This window comes from Panthera pardus, unplaced genomic scaffold (assembly GCF_024362965.1).
Source record: "Panthera pardus isolate Hobbes unplaced genomic scaffold, ASM2436296v1 HiC_scaffold_19, whole genome shotgun sequence".
NCBI classification, from domain to species: Eukaryota; Metazoa; Chordata; class Mammalia; order Carnivora; family Felidae; genus Panthera; species Panthera pardus.
In genome coordinates, this window is record NW_026526754.1 from 17,975,001 (window position 1) to 17,992,966 (window position 17,966).

The 17,966-nt window shown below is 46.3% G+C and overlaps 1 long non-coding RNA gene and 1 other non-coding gene across 7 annotated transcripts in view; one reads left to right on the plus strand and one right to left on the minus strand.

Moving 5' to 3' along the window:
* LOC109245661 (uncharacterized) overlaps window positions 1–17,966 on the minus strand; it is a 593,199-nt gene that overhangs the window by 235,174 nt on the left and 340,059 nt on the right. The window lies entirely within an intron of this gene.
* On the plus strand, window positions 4,930–5,042 carry LOC128778226 (small nucleolar RNA SNORA17). The gene has a single exon (XR_008423640.1). It is a non-coding gene; the product is annotated as a small nucleolar RNA SNORA17 (small nucleolar RNA).

Here is a 17,966-nt window from a genome sequence, read left to right on the forward strand (position 1 = left end):
ACTGAGCCACTCAGGTGCCGTGAACGCTATAAGCTTTTAATCAGAGTAAAGTATGTTATGGCAGGAGCACCTCGGTGGCTCAGTTGGTTGAGTCTCCTACTTCGGTTCTGGTCATGATCTTGCAGTTCACGGGTTCGAGCCCCGCATCGGGCTCTGTGCTGACAGCTCGGAGCCTGGAGCCTGCTTCGGATTCCGTGTCTCCCTCTCTCTCAGCCCCTCCCCTGCTCTGTCCCTCAAAAAAAATAAATAAATAAACCTTAAAAAATGTTTTCTTTATGTGATCGCGGAAGAATTGCCTGGTGACAGGAAAGGGCACAGCAGGGGTCTTAGCCACTCAATCCACGTGATGTCACCGCGGGCAAAGTGTCACTAACCTCTTACACTTTCATGAAGGTCCTGGAGTGCTGGGCCTATTATTTCATGGTCGCGTCCCTGACGGCTTCCTCTCCCACAACCGTGTGGAAGAAAGCCCTCCTGTTTTCTAGAAGGGTTTTGTCCTCACCTGCAGCTTCTAAGTTTGTCTGGTCTGGCATCCCATCTCTTGACTCAGCCGTGCCTCTAACAGTTCCGGTTTGCACATTCCCAGCTTCGGCGAAAGCAGAAGGGCCTAGAATGAAGCATCTGGCTTGCAGAGGGTACAGACAGTCACAGGAGAACTTTAGAAGTTCTTGGTTCGAGGGGCATCTCAGCTAGAAACGCTATCAACCTCCGGAAAGTTGCGCTTAAAAAAAAAAAATCTGTTTGTTTGTACATGGGCTGATTTGTTTTTCTTGTATGTAAATAAATGTGTCTGTGCTGTGCCATAACCCTCTGAGCAAAGGTTGCAAGTCAGGAAGATTTGGAGCTTGTAACATTGAATTCTTTAAAACTAAAATAATAAAAGTAGCAATCATAATAAAGAATTGGCTGCCGGTTCCCCCACAGCAGGGCTGTCTCCCCACTTATGAGTGGTTACATTTTGATTTTCCAAGCTTGCTGCAAATGGGTCTGAATCGGACTCGATTTCCCATCATAATTGCTTTCTGCGTGAAGAGGTCTTTTCCAGAACTGTCTGCTGCTGTTTTAATGGGAAGCCTGTCTATTTGTATGTTAATAGTTTCCTCTGCGTTATTGGGTTTGTCGACGGAAAAGCTCAAATCAGATGCTTCCCTATTTTCAAGGTTTACTATTAATCTCTGGATTTTTGGGCTAGCACGAAGCCATTTCAGCCCCCTCTGTTCTAAGTCCTCCTGATGAAAGCGTGACGACGGGGGAGTGACGATCACAACGTGCTTCCTGACACGAAGCACAGTCGTACCAATAGGCCCTCGACTGGCCGGCCCCGGGGAACCCTGGTGCCCGTGCAGCCCCACAGGTGAGTGGGGCTAGTGACAGCTGGGCGGCCCGTGCTCATGTCTTCTGGCTTGGCTGAGTAAGGTCACCTGTACCAGGTGAAAGAACACTGTAGCCATGCCAAGGCCGTGATGAGTCCCCGGGGAGAAACCAGGACCTCAGGGCTCGAGAGGAACAGGCCGGCCTTTGAATTCAGACTCTGCAGGTGAGTGGCTCTCTAATACACCGCCAGCCACAGCCTCTTGAATTTGCAAGTTCCTCACCATTAAAAAAAGAAACAGGAGCCCCGGTTCGAAAAGTTATGTCCATCCCTATGTTATTTACAACAGCCAAGATTGTACAATAGCCAAGAGCAGCGTTATTTACAATAGCCAAGATACGGAAAACAACGCAAGTGTCCATCGGTAGATGAATGGATAACGGCGACGGGGTATGCGTCCCCAGTGGAATATTACTCAGCCATAAAGAAGAATGACGTCTTGCCATTTGGGACGACACGGGGGACAGAGAGGGTATTCTGCTGAGTGAAGCGAGTCAGACAGAGAAAGACAAATACCATATGACTTTGCTTATATGTGGAATCTAACCAAACAAAACAAACGGAAAGTGGAAAGAGACCCATAAATCCAGAAAACAAACTGATGACTGCCAGAGGGAAGGTGGGTACGGGGATGGGTGAAATGGGAGAGGGACAGTGGGAGGTACAGGCTTCCTGGTACGGAATGAATAAGTCACGGGGATGAAAGGGACAGCGTGGGGAATATAGTTGATGGTACGGTAATCGTGTGGCACGGGGACAGATGGTACCTACACTTGGGGTGAGCACAGCATAACGTATACAGTTGTAGAATCACTGTGTCGTGCCCCTGAAGCGTATACAACATGGCGTGTCGACTATAACGAACAAAAAAAGTTTTTAAAAAAGTCATGAAAACGGGGTGGGGGGGGGGGAGTCATGAACAGGAGCAGCATTCGCTTGTATTATTTATCCTACTGATCGTGATGTCTAACTGCATAGCGTCCATGAAAACACCTGATGCCTGGCTATCAGTAGCCCTCTGAGACACGATTGTTCAAACTCAGAACGCAGAATCTGGTCTTTGTAATTCACTCATCCATCGTTTGGTCCATAAGGATAGGGATTTTAATCTCCCTTGTTTCTCCGCAGTGCATAGGATACTCGTGTGCGCACAGTAGGTGCTTAATAAGTAATTCTAGACAAGACGACCAAATGGGGCTCAGTCATCACATACTTACGGTGCACCTGCTCTACCCCAGTACGTAGGCCAAGCACCAGGACCCTAGGAATGAAAATATGTTGGTCTTGTTCCTGAGAGCTCTTGACCGTTGAGGGGGTGGTCAGTGGAGGTCACAGAGAACAGAGATATAAATAGTTACAACAACGTGCACTTTCTTAAGAGTATGGCCTAGGAAGTGGCTGAATCAGAATCGCCCAGAGCATGTGTTAAAGATACAGATCTCCCCATGGCAGGAGACTGACGGAATCAAAATGGCTGGGGGACGGGCCCTGGGAAACTCATTTTTTTACCAGAATCCCAGAAGACCCTAACTTGCCCTTTTGTTAGGAAACTCAGCAGACGTGCATCTTGAGGACGGTGTTTGAGTTATTGCAAAGTTTTGTGACAGCTACAGTCGGGGCCAAGGGGACTCAGGGAAGCCCACTTAGGGAGATGACTTTGGAACTCTGGTTTGAGAGGTAAGGAAGAGATTGCAGATCAAGAAGGGTCTGAGGACGCCCTGTCAGAGGGGAGGGCACAGACCGGTCCCCACTGTTCCCGAAACAGCCGACAGAGGAGGTCTGAAAGAGAAGGCGAGACAAGTCAGTCCAAGGAATTCGGACTTTATAAAAAGCAAATTTTGCAAGCAGATGACAAAACCAGATTTTTAAAATCGAGGTACAATGGCGTGCAACATGACATTAATTTCAGGGGTACGACGTCTTGATTCACCATCTGTATACCCTGCAAAACGATCACCATCAGCCTAGCTGACATCCACCATCACAGTTATCAACTTTTTGTTTTTCTCTTGGGACAAGAACTTTTAAGACCTGCTCTCTCAGCAACTTTTAAATGTGCAATGCAGTATTATTCGGATTTGTATTTTTTTTTAATAAAGAACAATCCTGTCGATTAATTCAAACATAATTAAAACACTGAATTGACAGAAATTGCAGACAGATGCAGGACTGAGTGTGTTTTGGCAAATGAACCAAGGAGCAAAGAAGGATCCTTTAACAGGACCCATGAGCCTGAAAGTTGCCGGGAAATAAAGGGAAATGGCAGTTGGAGACGATCTATAAATCAACACGAGCAGGAGAATGACCCAGAAGCAGGGAACGGACCGTGAGTTCATTCTGCTAAGCGAAATGAACGTTTTGGTTTTTTTTTTTCTTTTTTAAAGTACTGTTTGCCTGTTTAGATTCCTTTCGTGTCATACCGCCTCTGAATCCAACTGCTTGTCCGGCTCTCCATATTTTTTCTGGATAAAAACCAGGGCACGAGGTGTGTCGGGCCCATGCTCAGGGTGGGGTGGCCTGGGAAAGGCAGGATTTGGGGAGGAGGGGGTGGGCCTTGGAGTCCGGGATTTGCCAGTCATAACCCTGTGACTTTGCCCATGTTCTAGACCCTCCCAAAGTCTTAGTTTCATCATGTACTAATGAGGTAAATATTAGGTGTGGATAGTAATAACTATTTCCCAGGGCCATTTCAAGGGCTGACTGGTATAAGGAAAAAAAAAAAAAAAGCCAGGCATGCAGGGGGGGCTTGGGGAAGGATGGAGAATCACGGGAAACGGTGGCAGTGATACAATCATTATAAAGATAGCATTTCTTTATTCCCTGGGGAGCTGAGCCTGGAATCTTCCCAATCACATTTTTGCTTAGAAGAGTTTGGCTGGGAAATAACCGAAACTGGGAGGTTCCCCTCCCAAAACTTGTGTGCAGAGGGCACCCGCTTTGCTCGGGGCACAGCAGGCAGGGCAAAGGCGCCTTGCTCTGGTGACTCAGCTCACATATCTCCATGGGGTGACCGGTGCCGCCTCCTCCAGGACCCGAGCTGGCTGTCCCGGCTGCTGCCCTTACTGAGAAGGTGGCAGGAGGGGCCGGCCTGGCCCTAGAAGGCCCTTCACTGAGTGACAGCTGGAGTGCCTCGTCTGAGTCACTGCTCAGGGCGGGGCATGTTGCTGGGGCATGGGTGTTCCAGGGGAAGGTGGGCCTGTCGTGACAGAGCCCCCAGACTCAGTGCTGAGTCACCCCCTGAGTGTCCTCAGCCCCCACTCCCTGCCTCTCTTCCCTTCTGGACCTGACTGGGCCCATTCTGGGAAGGTATTAGGCAATGGATCGCCTAGAGACCCCGGTGCACCTACAGCCCAGGAAGAGTTAAATAATTATCCCAGGAGTCAAGCAATTGCTTGGCTCAGAGAACCAATAATACTTAAGTGTTTGCTGTATGCGAGACCTTGAATGGGGTTGGAATAGGAGGTGGAGGATGACAGAGAGCGTGGCCAACTTGCTCCTGTGTGCCCGGGGCTGCACCTGGTTTTAAACGGAGGAGTCCTGGGTCCCCCGGAAGCCCCTCTGTCCCTGGCAAACAGGGGAGCTGGCCCCTGAAGGGACAGGGTGGTAGAGAAAAGACAGGCGTCTGTGCCCAGAGGTGCTGACTGGTGAGGACGTGCTGCTGCCTGACATTTACGTGCGTGAGTGTTTGCTGTGTGCCTGGCACTGCTCTGGATTCCCTTGTGTAAGCCCCAGAGCGATCCCACGAGGCAGGTACCATCCGGGTTTGCCAACGAGTAAACTGAGTCACAGGAGGGCCGAGCGACTCTGTGAGGTTGCAGGAACACTAATGTCAGTGCATGAATCTTGGCGGTCCAGGTCCAGGCTGAGCCCCATCTGAATTCGTTGCTTGGATCAGTACACACACACACACACACACACACACACACACACACACACACACACGTGGGTCTCCCGTGGCACAGTGCTGCAGCAAATGTCATTTCAAAGAAGCCCGGTCTCGCAGTGGAGGACGTTACGGGGATCAGGACCAAAAAGATCCCAGCTCCCGAGCAACCCTTCCTAAAACGCCTCTTCCCTCCGTTCCATTCACCTGCTCCATGTCTATTCTGGATCCTTCCCTTTCTAAACTTCCAAAACCTTCTTCCCCTTCTTCCCTTCCTCTCTTTCTCTCTTTCCCTTTAAAAAAAAACAAAAAACAAAAATCAAAAAACAAACAAACAAAAAACCCTCCCCATCTGCCCGCTTCTCCCAGCCCCTCTAGAAGGAGCCCTGCCAGGGGCTGGCCACAAAGCAGGCTTCCTTCCCTCCTTCCAGGAGCTTCCCCTCTGGCGTCTTGCCACAGCCCAGGACCCAGGCAGGTGAGACAGAACTTTCCTAGGCAGTCAGATGGGAGGTGTAGGTATGGAGGAGGAAAACTGGGAGCCCCACACATTAAACCACCCTGTTCCCTCACCTCTGACGCTGCTCTCTCTGTACCCATGGCTGAGCCACAGACCCACGGCCCATCGCCGTCAGGACCCCCAGAACCTGGGAAATCCTTCAGACCCCATATCGGCATCTCTTTTCAAGCCCACATGCTCGCTCCTGGTGTCTGTGCTATTCTTGCTGGGGTGGGGCTTTCTACAAAATCCCTCAAAGAACATTTAGCGCATTTTGTTTACTTAGTGCATATTTCAAGCTCCTTCCTGGGCCAGTGTTCCCAACCCCCTGGGGGGACGGTGGGTCTGACACACACTGTTTAACTGTGGGGTCCGCTTCACTCGTGCCACGGGGCTCACACCCAAGTCCAGGGAGCCTGAGACCACTCACAGGGAGATGAATTCAATAATACCAACATTTTGTGGGGGCGTCTGGGTGGCTCAGTCGGTTCAGCATCCAACTCTTGATCTCGGCTCAGGTCACGATCTCACGGTTCGTGGGATTGAGCCGTGCCCCACTCTGTGCTGACAGCATGGAGCTTGCTTGGGATTCTCTCTCCCTCTCTCGACCCCTCCCCACCTCAATCAACACCTTAACAGGTACAGCCATAACCATTAGAGAACACACCCAAGATCAAGGTTGGTTCCTTGGCACACATGTACTGAATGCCTCCTGGATGCCAGACACCTCCAGGGGCTGTGGTTACGAAAACACAGAACATGGCCTCGGCCCTTGTGCAGATACGAGCCTAGGTGAAGGGGTGGGCCTGTGGGCAAGAACAAGAACGAAACAATAGGCTCTGGGTGATGACAGTCACCGGGATCGTGGATCACAGGATCCCGGGAGACAGGTGCTGGGAGCAGTCAGCGAACACTTTGTGGGTGCAGAGGACCAGCAGGAGGAATCGGGAATGACAGCCGTGACTTCCACCTGCAGAAGGGACTGTGCTAATGCTTCAGCCCACAGGATGTGCCGTAGATTATTCTGGGCCAGTGCTGTGCTGGTTGCACCCCCGAGTGTATGAGACAGGCAGTGCCACGTAACAGACACGGAAGACGGAATGGCACGCGCGATCATGATTATTACCAACAAGTCCAGAGTGTTACGGGATCGTAAAACCAGAGGGTTGGTGCACCCAGGAGATCTCCTAGAACTAGAAACTAAAGTATGAGTGGGTTGTTCACGTAGAGAACAGACACGTGTGAGAGGGAGTTGAATCCCAGAGAGACAAAGACATGAACAAGTATGTCGCACTGGGCAGGGTGGGTGGAACGTGAGGGAGGGAGGCGGATGGAAAGGTGGACCGGGATGGGGGCCCTTGGCTGAAGAGGCTGTGTGATGCGGCGATCAGGGGTTTGACTTCGTCTCCCGAAGACAGTAGAGAATTAGACAGTAGATGCTATTCTCACTGTTTTTGTAAAGTCAACAAAAAGGCCACTTCTTACTTATCAGTGTTATGGGACAGCCTCCCCAACATTTTTACAAAGGCATGAGTTTGCTAAGCAATAAAGAAATGATCGCTTTTACTAAATATTTATTAAATATACACTATATGCTGAGAACTGAGAACTGGTCCAAACCCAGGTGACGGGAAGGGGGGCAATGGAGATAGGGTGCCTCCCTCGGGAGCCCACATCCTCGCTGGGAGAGGACACTCGCACCCCAACTGATATTTAATCCTTTAGTTTAAATTATGTGGGTATCCAGAACAGGGTGTGGACCTGAGAACCATGAGATCTGTTCAGCAGGAAAAGTCTGAAGGCTGAAGGACTCAGGTGAATGAAGGGCCTTGAGGCAGAAAGAGCTGAGCTCAGATCTGAAGGTGGGGAAGGCATGGGCCACATAAAGGGGTGGATGCAGGTGCTGTGGGCAGATGGGCGTGACCGACCCCGAAGCAAGGTGTAGAGGGCTGAAAGCCACCTTCTTCCCCACCGCTCCTTCTTTCCTTCTTGCCCTCTCCCTCCCTTATTTTGAGAAAACTGTAAACCCCCGTGCAGTTACAGTAAATAATGCAGAGATTCCATATATGTGACACCCAATTCTCCCCATCTGACATCTTCTGTAATTCCAGTAGAATATCCCGACCAGGAAACTGATAGTAGACTGATGCCCATTTCTTTTTCTTTCTGTTTTTTTTCTTTTTTTAAGAAGATGAAACTTCACACATAAATAATAAAAACAGCCACTTCGTCATCAAAGAGTCCCAGCATCAGGAGTAACTATTTCACCTCCCTCAGACAAAGCTTCACGTCTCTCTGGGCGAAAGAGCCTATGTGCACACACACGTGTATGCATGTATGTATATAAGGGTACAGACGCACACATAGACAACTAGATGATTTTTCCAGCCTATTAAATCATCTAACTCAAAATTGGAATTGTTACATTATTAACTAACCAAAGATGACTCTTCTCTCTTTAAGGAAAAAAAAAAAACTAACTCTATCTTTAAGTAAAGTATTTGAAATAGGATATTAAGTTATAACTCCTGGGGACGGGAGCTTGTAATAATTATGTTGAACAGCTCCCTTGGTTTTGAGAAGAAAGTGGGCAGGAATATTTTTTCCCCTTTTTATATCATTCCAGTTTGGCCCTGGAACACTCATCATTTTATAACAATTCCACGTGTCATCCCTCCTACCATCATTCTATTAGAGCCTCGCTTCCCTCAGGATTTTTGAAATAGATTTCAGGGAAGGGGAAGTCAATGCAATGCCTTTTCTTACACACCAATATATTTTGCTCCTTGCTGCAGGTTCACATTCCAAGTAAAGATTCTGTCCCGCGATACAGTTAGTCCTATTTTCTGTCAGGAGGAAGAGATCGAAAAGAGGAAGCAGATGGAAATGTGAACCGGGGCGCAGGAAAGCTACAGGGTATTTGTAAGAATCAGAGTGATGTGCCTTTTAATAATGCACAAAGAATGCACACAGACACTCCGACAAGAGCTGGTAGTCACCTGGCTAGGTCCTTTACAAATAACTTTCCAAACATCTACAACAAAACTACGAACTATACCTTCCTTATTCATGTCCATTTGCCAGATGGAAAACAAAAACAAAAACAAAAACACAAAACCAAAACCAAAAACAAAACAAGTCTCAAGGGAAGAAGGCAATTGCTCTGAAAGTCACAGAGAGTAAGAGAAAGACGTCGTGAGTCAAACTCAGGTCGGTGCAACTCAAGACCCGGTGATCTTTCCACCGCATCACCTCGCTGGAGTGCAGTTGATTTTTTTTTGATATAGCGTTGCTGAGGACAAAGAGAGTATATCCCTTGATGATCTGAGATAGAATCCGGGGCCTCGAAGGTTGTGCTGTAACTAACTGATAATGAGACTGGCTTGGAGCTCCGATGAGGACCTTTCGGTAACTCTTGATCCTTAAATTGTAACTGTGGATTCTTGTCCTTTCTCTGGTGGCAGAATACCGCACGGATTTTGAAATAAAAATCGTAATTATAGATCCCCTTGGGCAGTTCCGAGGCCTTCAGGAGAACGGCACCCCCAACCATTCCAAAGTTTTACTCGGAAGAAGGTTAGCCTTGGAAGTTTTCCTCTCTCTTGCCATGGTTTGTGGAATCTGACCCCGGCCCCCGTCCTATGCCTTATCTGCATTTACTTAATCGTTCCTTGCAACAACCCTTTGAGTTCCAAGTTCTAAGTTCTAAGGTTACCTCATGTACACGATAAACCTCAGAGGGGTGAGGAATTGACTCGGGGTCCCTCGAAGAAGCAGCTGCACCCCAGGGACAGGAATCCAGGTCAGACTGTGCTAAAAGGAGCTGGCTAATAACTCGGAAGCTAATCATGGCAGAAGACTGTCTGTAGCATATACTTTTCTAAATAAAATGCCCCACAGCGGGCCTTCTTCACCTTTTCTGTTTGGATGGCTATCACATAGCCTTTCCAAAGCCCTCTCAAAGAATACAGCACTAGACTTCACTTCATGTACGCCAAGGACATATGCAATGATGCCCCAAACATGCACAGACAATCCTCATCGCTCACACATTCCATATTTCCTAGAATTGATTTGTAATCCCAAAATTGATCCTTGCAGTGTTTTGTGGTCACTCGTGGACAAGTGCAGAGCAGCAAAATATCTGGGTTGCTTGATGCTCGTGTTCCCTTGAGGTAACGAAGGAGATGCCCTGCCTCTGTATTTCAGATTATACTGTAAATAATGTCCTTTTTACAGTCTATTTAGTGCCACATTCTAGTGCTTTTTATTGGAGAGTTTGTTGTTTAAAATGTCCCCTAGACACGGAGCTGGAGTGCTGTCTAGTGGTCCTGAGAGTAAGAACACCAGAATGTGTCTCATGGAGAAAACAGCTGTGTTAAATACGCTTCACTCAGGCATGGGTTATAGCGCTGTTGGCTGTGAGTTCAATGTTACTGAATCAACAGTATGTCTTAAATAACCTGGCAGTTATATATTTATCAGTTGATGAAAATGCGACCAGAGGCTTGTAGGAACCTAACCCTGTATCTCCCTTAGGAGCAATGGTTCAGTATTCACTAATTCAGTATTCACGAATTCAGTATTCACGGTGACTTTATACAACATAACTCTCATCGCTACAATACCTATAAAATAAGAAATAACTGAAAACAATCTTTGGATAGGAGGACAATATTAAATTAACTTATCCATAAATGAAGTTATATGAAGCCATGAAAGCTAAGTGGTCAGAAGAATAAAAAATTACCATTATGTAATGCAAATGGAAGGGATGGGAGCAGAGCAGTAAGCTATGTAAATCCCATGGCTCAGAATTTACATAATTGGGACCTAGCTTTAAACACACACACATGAAACCCAGCTTGGAAGGGAAGTTTCATGGTGGTCACCTTTGTGTAATGTGCTTATGGATGTTATGGAGGGTCTTCTTTATAATTTATAATATTTTTAAGTTAATTATGCTATATATATTTAATTTATAATCATAACTGATTCAACAATCATAACTGATTCAAAATAGTTTCATCATTTGATAGTCTTCATAAATATGTCCAACCCTTTTGGAATAATATACAGACACATCAAGCACCATAAAATGCTCATAAACATTGCCCTGGTGATTTGTATTTTAAGGAAATAAGTTAAAATTTGGTTAAAAGTTTGGTGCATAAAGACACTTATTACATATATTTTATTCAAGAAACACATCTGAAGCAAATTAGTAAAAATGCCAGCAGCATGAGGTCAGGAACATTGCAACATAAACACAATGAGATACCATGTAGCTATTATGTACGTGTATTTAAGAAATAGTTAATCAGCACTTACTGCGGGCTAGAGATATAACTGTGAGCAAAAATGATACATTGAGGAACTTCTGTTTCTCCAGAAGGAAGCAGATATTAATCAAAGAAACAAACACAAAAAAGTAACACTGCTCTGATCAGTGTTAAGGAGAATGGTCCTTTTGTGATTTAGGAGGGAATAGTGACCAAGCGAGGGAGTGAGGATTCTTAGCTATTTCCCCAAGAAACATGCGACTGAGCTGAGATGTGATGTTTATTATGACTCTGAAGACAGATGGATGAAAGATCTATAAATAAAAATAAGACTGGTACTATAATTACAATATGTAAATACACATATGTAGATAGAGATAGGAATTTGCAAAAACAATGGAAGCAGGTCTACTAGGATAGTGAGATAGTGGGGGGTGATTTTTTTCTTAAAGTGACTGTTAATGTCCTTGTAGTATTTTTATAGTTAAAAACTTTAAATGTAGTCATCTCACATTTTTACTTGACCCAATTATATTTTTACATACTCAAAATTATAAATTTATATTCAAAATAACATTTTAATAGCCTTGCATGGTTTATGTTATTATCTTTCCATATAAATATTCTATCTTAGGGATTCAAATTAATATATGTTCACTATCAGAGCAATTGCTCAGGGTTAAAATGTTCTTTCTTACCCTACTGTCAATCCAATGCTCAAAATGATTTGGTGAGTTTTTTTTTCAACTCCCCTTTTTCATGGTTTTATTTGCTTTTCATATCAGAGTTAAAGACTGAAAATATATCAGTGCTATCTAATAAGGTTAAATCTGACTCTAAATAAGTTCTCTCCATTAAAATAATCAATTGATTTTATTAAAAAAGAGAATAGGAAGAAATATACAACACACTGCTGGTCCAAGGGTAACAGGTTGATCTGGTCAGCCCCTTGTCTAGAATTTGTGTTTCGTGTTCTGGGTCCTCTTCCCCAGTGGGAGACAACAGCGGTGGGTAAGACAAAAGGATTGCAAAGGTCATACAAAACCCACCGGTGTGAGTCTATTCCAGAGATTAGGAAAGAGAGCTCAAGTTCATGTGCACCAAACACTGCTCCCATAAGGGGAACTCAGAGTGGGCACCCCTCACCCCCAAGCATGTGCTGGGTAAATTAATACATTTCAAAAGCCTAGAGAAACCACACTTCTTTGTGAAAACAAGGATACCTGGCAAAAGTTCTATCTAGGTAGCTCCCCTTGCCTAGGTCCTTGGAAAGACAGAAGGCAATGCTAACCATAGTGCTGAGCCTGCACCTCCCCCCTGGGACAGTTGAATGTCTACCGAGAGTATGATACAGGGCCACCTACCATGTTCTAATCATCTGCAGCAGCTGTAACTTCTAGAGCACTTTAGAGCTCTGAGACCTGACCAACAACTCAAGACTGAAACAAACTTTCAAGAAAATGAAGAAAAGAGCATTGGTTTATGGCAAACCCTATGAGGGACCATCTCACCCTCTCCCGGCCTTGTCTTATTTCTTCTCTCTCTTCTCCCTCTGCCTGCCCCACCTCCTCCTTTTTATTCCTTCTTCCAACTTGGTCTTCCCCAATTCTGTCTTTATTCTGGATTTTGTTTCACAAGAGAAGACCCTTCTTCTGGTCCCTCTGTTGATTCTCTGCAGCCATTCTGTTCCCTCCTTTCAACCTCCCTATTAATGCTTTCTTGGTCCATTTCCTTACTTTTTGTTTTAAATTTTAATGTTTATTTTTGAGTCAGAGAAAGACAGAGCACGAGCAGGGGAGGGTCAGAGAGAGAGGGAGACACAGAATCTGAAACAGGCTCCAGGCTCTGAGCTGTCAGCGCAGAGCCCGACGCGGGGCTCAGACTCAAGAACCGTGAGATCATGACCGGAGCTGAAGTCAGATGCTTAACCGACTGAGCCACCCAGGCACCCCCCTCGGTCTGACTCTTTAAATGGGAAAACTGATAACATGGCATTAAAATATTCTCCTTGGTTTTTCAGATCTCTACTTTGAAGAAGGAGCTACTAACCTTCCCTTTAGAAGTGACTGAACTGAGTGTCCCAGAAGTGAGAATGTAGCCCCAGTCGGGCTGGGCCGGGGGTCAGGGGAAGGCAGAAAGGGACACTAGGTAGGGACTCAAGACCTTTCCCCTGGATATTTCGGGGCTCCACGTAGGTGTTCTCCCTTAGAGAGGTTTTCCCTGGACACCCTACCTTGAAAGAGGGTCTCTCTATGGTGCCCTCTCAATTCGTTATCCTGCTGGTTTCTTTTCTGGCACTTTCCACACATAAAACCTAACTTTTGTATTCCAGTTAAATGTATATCTCATTTGTTTGTTTGTTTACCTTCTGTCCCTACCGTCTCTGAGAATGCAAGCTCCAAGAGAGGAGAAGAGACAACAGATATGCTGGGTCCCATTCAATCCCCAGTTCCCAGAGCAGTTCATGCTGCCTGGGATGTGCTCGATGAACATTTGTTGAATAAACACATGATTACATAAAGAAAACTGACTTTTGGGGTAGAGCCTACGTGGTGCTTGGGTGAAGGGTTCTATGGCTAAAAGACAAACAACTTTTCCTTTTTTTTTTTTTTTTAAAGCAAATACACGACCTGAGACTTAAGGATCTAAGCCAGTGTGAGTCATGCATGAAACATTTAAATGAGGTGAAAGAAAAACAGTCATAAAAATAATGACATAAAAGTGTTTTTCAGGTATGAAATCTTTAAAAAGTCAAAAGAAATCTGTGGATTCATTTTAGCAAGATGTTTTGCTTAACCCCACGTATCCAAATTATTATCAATCTGACGTGTGCTATCAAAGAATCACGGAGGGGTTCTTTTGGTCCCTTTGTCTTGGAGCCTTTATTTGAAATCCAGTGTGTGTTTGACCGTGAAGCAATCTCCACCAGCCCGACCTCAGGTCCTCCGAAGGCACATGTGGCTATGGATCCTGCACAGCAGCGGTAACAAAATCTTTCATTTAAAAATTTATTTATTTATTCATTTTGAGGAGGGGGAGAGCAGAGAGAGAAGGAGACAGATTCCCAAGCAGGCTTTGCCCTGGCAGCGTGGAGCCCCACGTGGGGCTCCAACTCGTGAACCGTGAGATCATGACCTGAGCCGAGACCACAAGTCAGATGCTTAACCAACTGAGCCACCCAGGCGCCCCAAATTCTCTTCATTTTTGACATCAGGACCCTGAGGCAAAGAGGGGTGGGGAGCGAGCTATGGCCATGTCACAAGGAGTCTGTTCTGAGCAAACTCAGGCCACAGCTCTGGGTTCTCATTCCTCATGCTGTATACTATTCACCTTTCTAGAAGGGGCTGTGAGCACAGCCTTCACCTGAGCTGCTCAGTTTCGGTCTCACCAAGATCTCCGTGTAGCTATGCAACCTTGGGCAGATGATTCACTCTGTCTGAGACTCAGTTTCTCATAATTTGAAGAGGGTTCTTCATAATGAACCAGAATCAAGTTATCCTAAAAATTTTACTTAAGATAAACCCATGCCACGGGATAAATTATGTCCTCTGAAAAGATATGTTTAAGTCCTAACCCCTAGTATCCAGAACTTACTGGAAAATGGGGTCACTGCCGATGTAATTGTTAAAGTGAGGACATATCGGGGTAGGGTACACCCTGCACTCAGTATGACTAGTATCATATGAGAAGACAGAAGACAGAGACGGGGACACAGGGAGGGCTCCCTGTGACCACAGAGGACAGGCAGAGATTGGATCAATGTGCCCACAAGCCAAGGATTGCTAGCTGCCACCAGAAGCTAGGAAGAGGCACAGAAGGATTCTGCTCACAGCTCCAGTGGGGGCACTGCCCTGCTGACACTTTGATTTCAGACGCGTGGCCTCTAGAACTTAAGAGGAGAAATTCCTGTGGTCTCAAGCCACCCAGTTTATAGTAATTTGTTACAGCACCCTTAGGAGTCGAATACACCCATAAACAGTTTGCCAGATGAAACACGGAATGCCCAGTGAAAGTCTAATTTCGGATAACAAAAAAAAACAAAGCAAAAAAACAAAAAAAAAAAAACTGTTTAGCATAAGTATGTCCCACACAGTATTTGAAACATACTTATACCCATTCGGTGTCCTGTGTTTAGATGTTCTAAACCTGACAACGCTACCCATAAATCACATTGGTGTGCGTCAGCCACAGCTTTATAGAACGTTAGCTATTGTCAGGATATTATTATGGCTCGATAAGGAGAGGAAATATGTAGATATACACATGCTGTGTGTAAATGAATATATACATGCTATAAACATTCTAACTTTGTAGGTAGTTACGAATGGATGTTGTAAGATTCATTCTATTATTTTCAATTTTTTTCTTTAAAGTTTATTTTTGAGAGAGAGAGACAGAGAGAGAGAGAGAGAGAGAGAGAGAGAGAATGAGTGGGGGGGAGGGGCAGACAGAGAGGGAGACACAGAGTCCGAAGCAGGCTCCAGCTTCCGAGCTGTCAGCACAGAGCCCGATGCGGGGCTCGAACTCATGGACCGAGAGATCATGACCTGAGCCGAAGTAGGAGGCTTAACTGACTGAGCCACCCAGGCGCCCCTGTAATATTCATCTTAGCTCTGACTGAAGTTAGAGCACCGACACAATCTGATAAATAAAAATGAAATCGAATTGCCACATGACGAAGGGCCCGTGGGGCGGCTCTCGGCTTCCTCGGGGCTCTGCAGGCCCAATTTCGTCACAGGTGGGCCGGTGCACGCGCAGGCCCCAGCGTGCTGCGGGGGCCGCGTGCCTGGGCAGGCCCCAGTGCCTTGGAAAACCACTGTGTCCCAACAGCCTGTCCCTCCAGCACTGCTTGTGGGTGCCCTTCCCAAACGCTCCCACCGGCTCCTCCCGCTGGAGCAGCAGCCTGGCTGCGAGAAACTGTCAATTTGAATAGCCAAGCAGATGTTATCAATATCTGCGAGATGCACCCATCATTCTTTCAGTGGTATGAACGGGGGACGGTTTCCTTTTCCGTCCCCTCCTTCTCCATCCCTTCCCGCCCCCCAGCTGCGGGCTTCCTGTCATTCTTCCCGCAAGACTGGGGGGCGGGGGGGGGGGGGGCTTCGGGCTCACACGATCTTAGCGGGCGGAGATAAACTGGGCTGAATATTTATGATCCTGCTTTTCGGGAAGAGCAGATTCTGGGTGTGTCTGAGGTTCAGGAAGTTGATGGAAAAGAGGGAGAAATCAAGAAACAGATGTTTTGGGGATGTGTGTGTGTGCGCGTGTGTGCATTACAAACAACTATTTAATTTTGTAGATCCGAGATCCTTACTAGAATGTGAATCACAAGTTTCATATCCTAGAATTAATTGACAGTTAATCAGCCGCGCCAATATTTATTGAGAACATACTATACACCCATGATTTAAATGCTGGCGATCTAGCAGTGAACAAGAAAGACTAACCCTGCTTGTCACGAAATTTTCCTAGCAGTGAGAGGAGGCAGATAAGAAGATAGTAAATAGTTAAGTGCTTGAAATGTTGTCTGTAATAATGTCTGGCAAGGCAAAATGATAGCGCCAAGAGTGTTGGGAACAGGGACATCTACTTTAGGAAGGGATCTCTGAGGAGATGGCATTAAAAAGACTCTTCCCCAAAGGATAAGGGGATAGCCGAAGGAAGGCAGTGGTGAGCCACGGAGGGTTTTTCTAAAGAAGACGACCTGGTATCCAACAGTGCCTCAGGAACTTCACCCTAGAAGCCTCTAGAAGAGCTGCTGCTCATCAGAGAACCATGCCGTAAGCCCCCCACTGCATGTCATGAACGGGTTTCTCCTTGCTGCATCTAAAATGATTCTAGTTACGCATCATCCTTGGATGAGTTACGGAAAGAGCCTCCCGAATAATTTTCTGGGTTCTGTGGTGCAGATGATGAGCTCGGGGTGAGAAACGCTTTGAACGTTAGACACTGTGACCAGAAATCCAGGACATGCGATGATGGGGAGAAGAAGGAAGTGGAAATAGAGATACACGGGACGCGTCTCCCACCTGAGCCTGTCTCCTCCACTGGAAGTGGGCGTCCTGACGCCTCCCTGGAAAGAGTCTCGGGAGGTTGAGAAGAGACAATACAGGGAAGCATGCTCAGCTCGGTGCCTGGGAGCAGGTGGCATCTCTTTCCTTCTTTTCTCTTTTCCTCCAAGGTCTAAGGAACCCAAATGAGAGTGGGGCACATCTACGAGTGGAAAACTGCAAAAATCTCTTAATCCCAAATTTTTCAGAGGATGTAAAACTATCATGGGACCCAAAAAGCCATTTGAGGACCAGACAAGGAAACACACACACACACACACACACACACACACACACACACACTGCACTCCATCCCTTCATGTACCACAATCTTACTGTCAGTAACAAACATGCAATTCCCTCCGTTCTGAACACAAAATCCACAGTCCAAGCTGACTTAGCCACGGGAGAGATGGGCGTGGAGGTACTGTGGCCAGAAAACTTGCTGTTCGGGGTTTTGTGCAGGCCTCCACGTCCCACCCACACCCCCCCCCCCCCATGCATATCTCTGATGGTCCATCCGTGACCCTGACTTCACCATAAAGTGTTCCAAGGGCCAAAAATCTTCCTCAGCCACTTGACAAACTTCTGTTATTCTCCTCACGCACCATAATGCATTCTTCCGCGTTCGTACATACGCTCCAATGGACGGAGAGGCGTTCACACCGAGAAAACTCACTTGCAACTAACTGCTTTACACTTCTATCCCAATGAATCATAATTGCCTGATTCCTTCTCTTGCCTGTGACTTGACTGTGAGCTTCAGAGGACTGAGACTTATTTATTTGGCTTTGCTGTGTGCTGTTGCTGTCCGGCAATAGCTATCTGTTGAACAAATAAATACAGCTAAAAAGCAAACAAATGAACTCAAAACCACATCTGC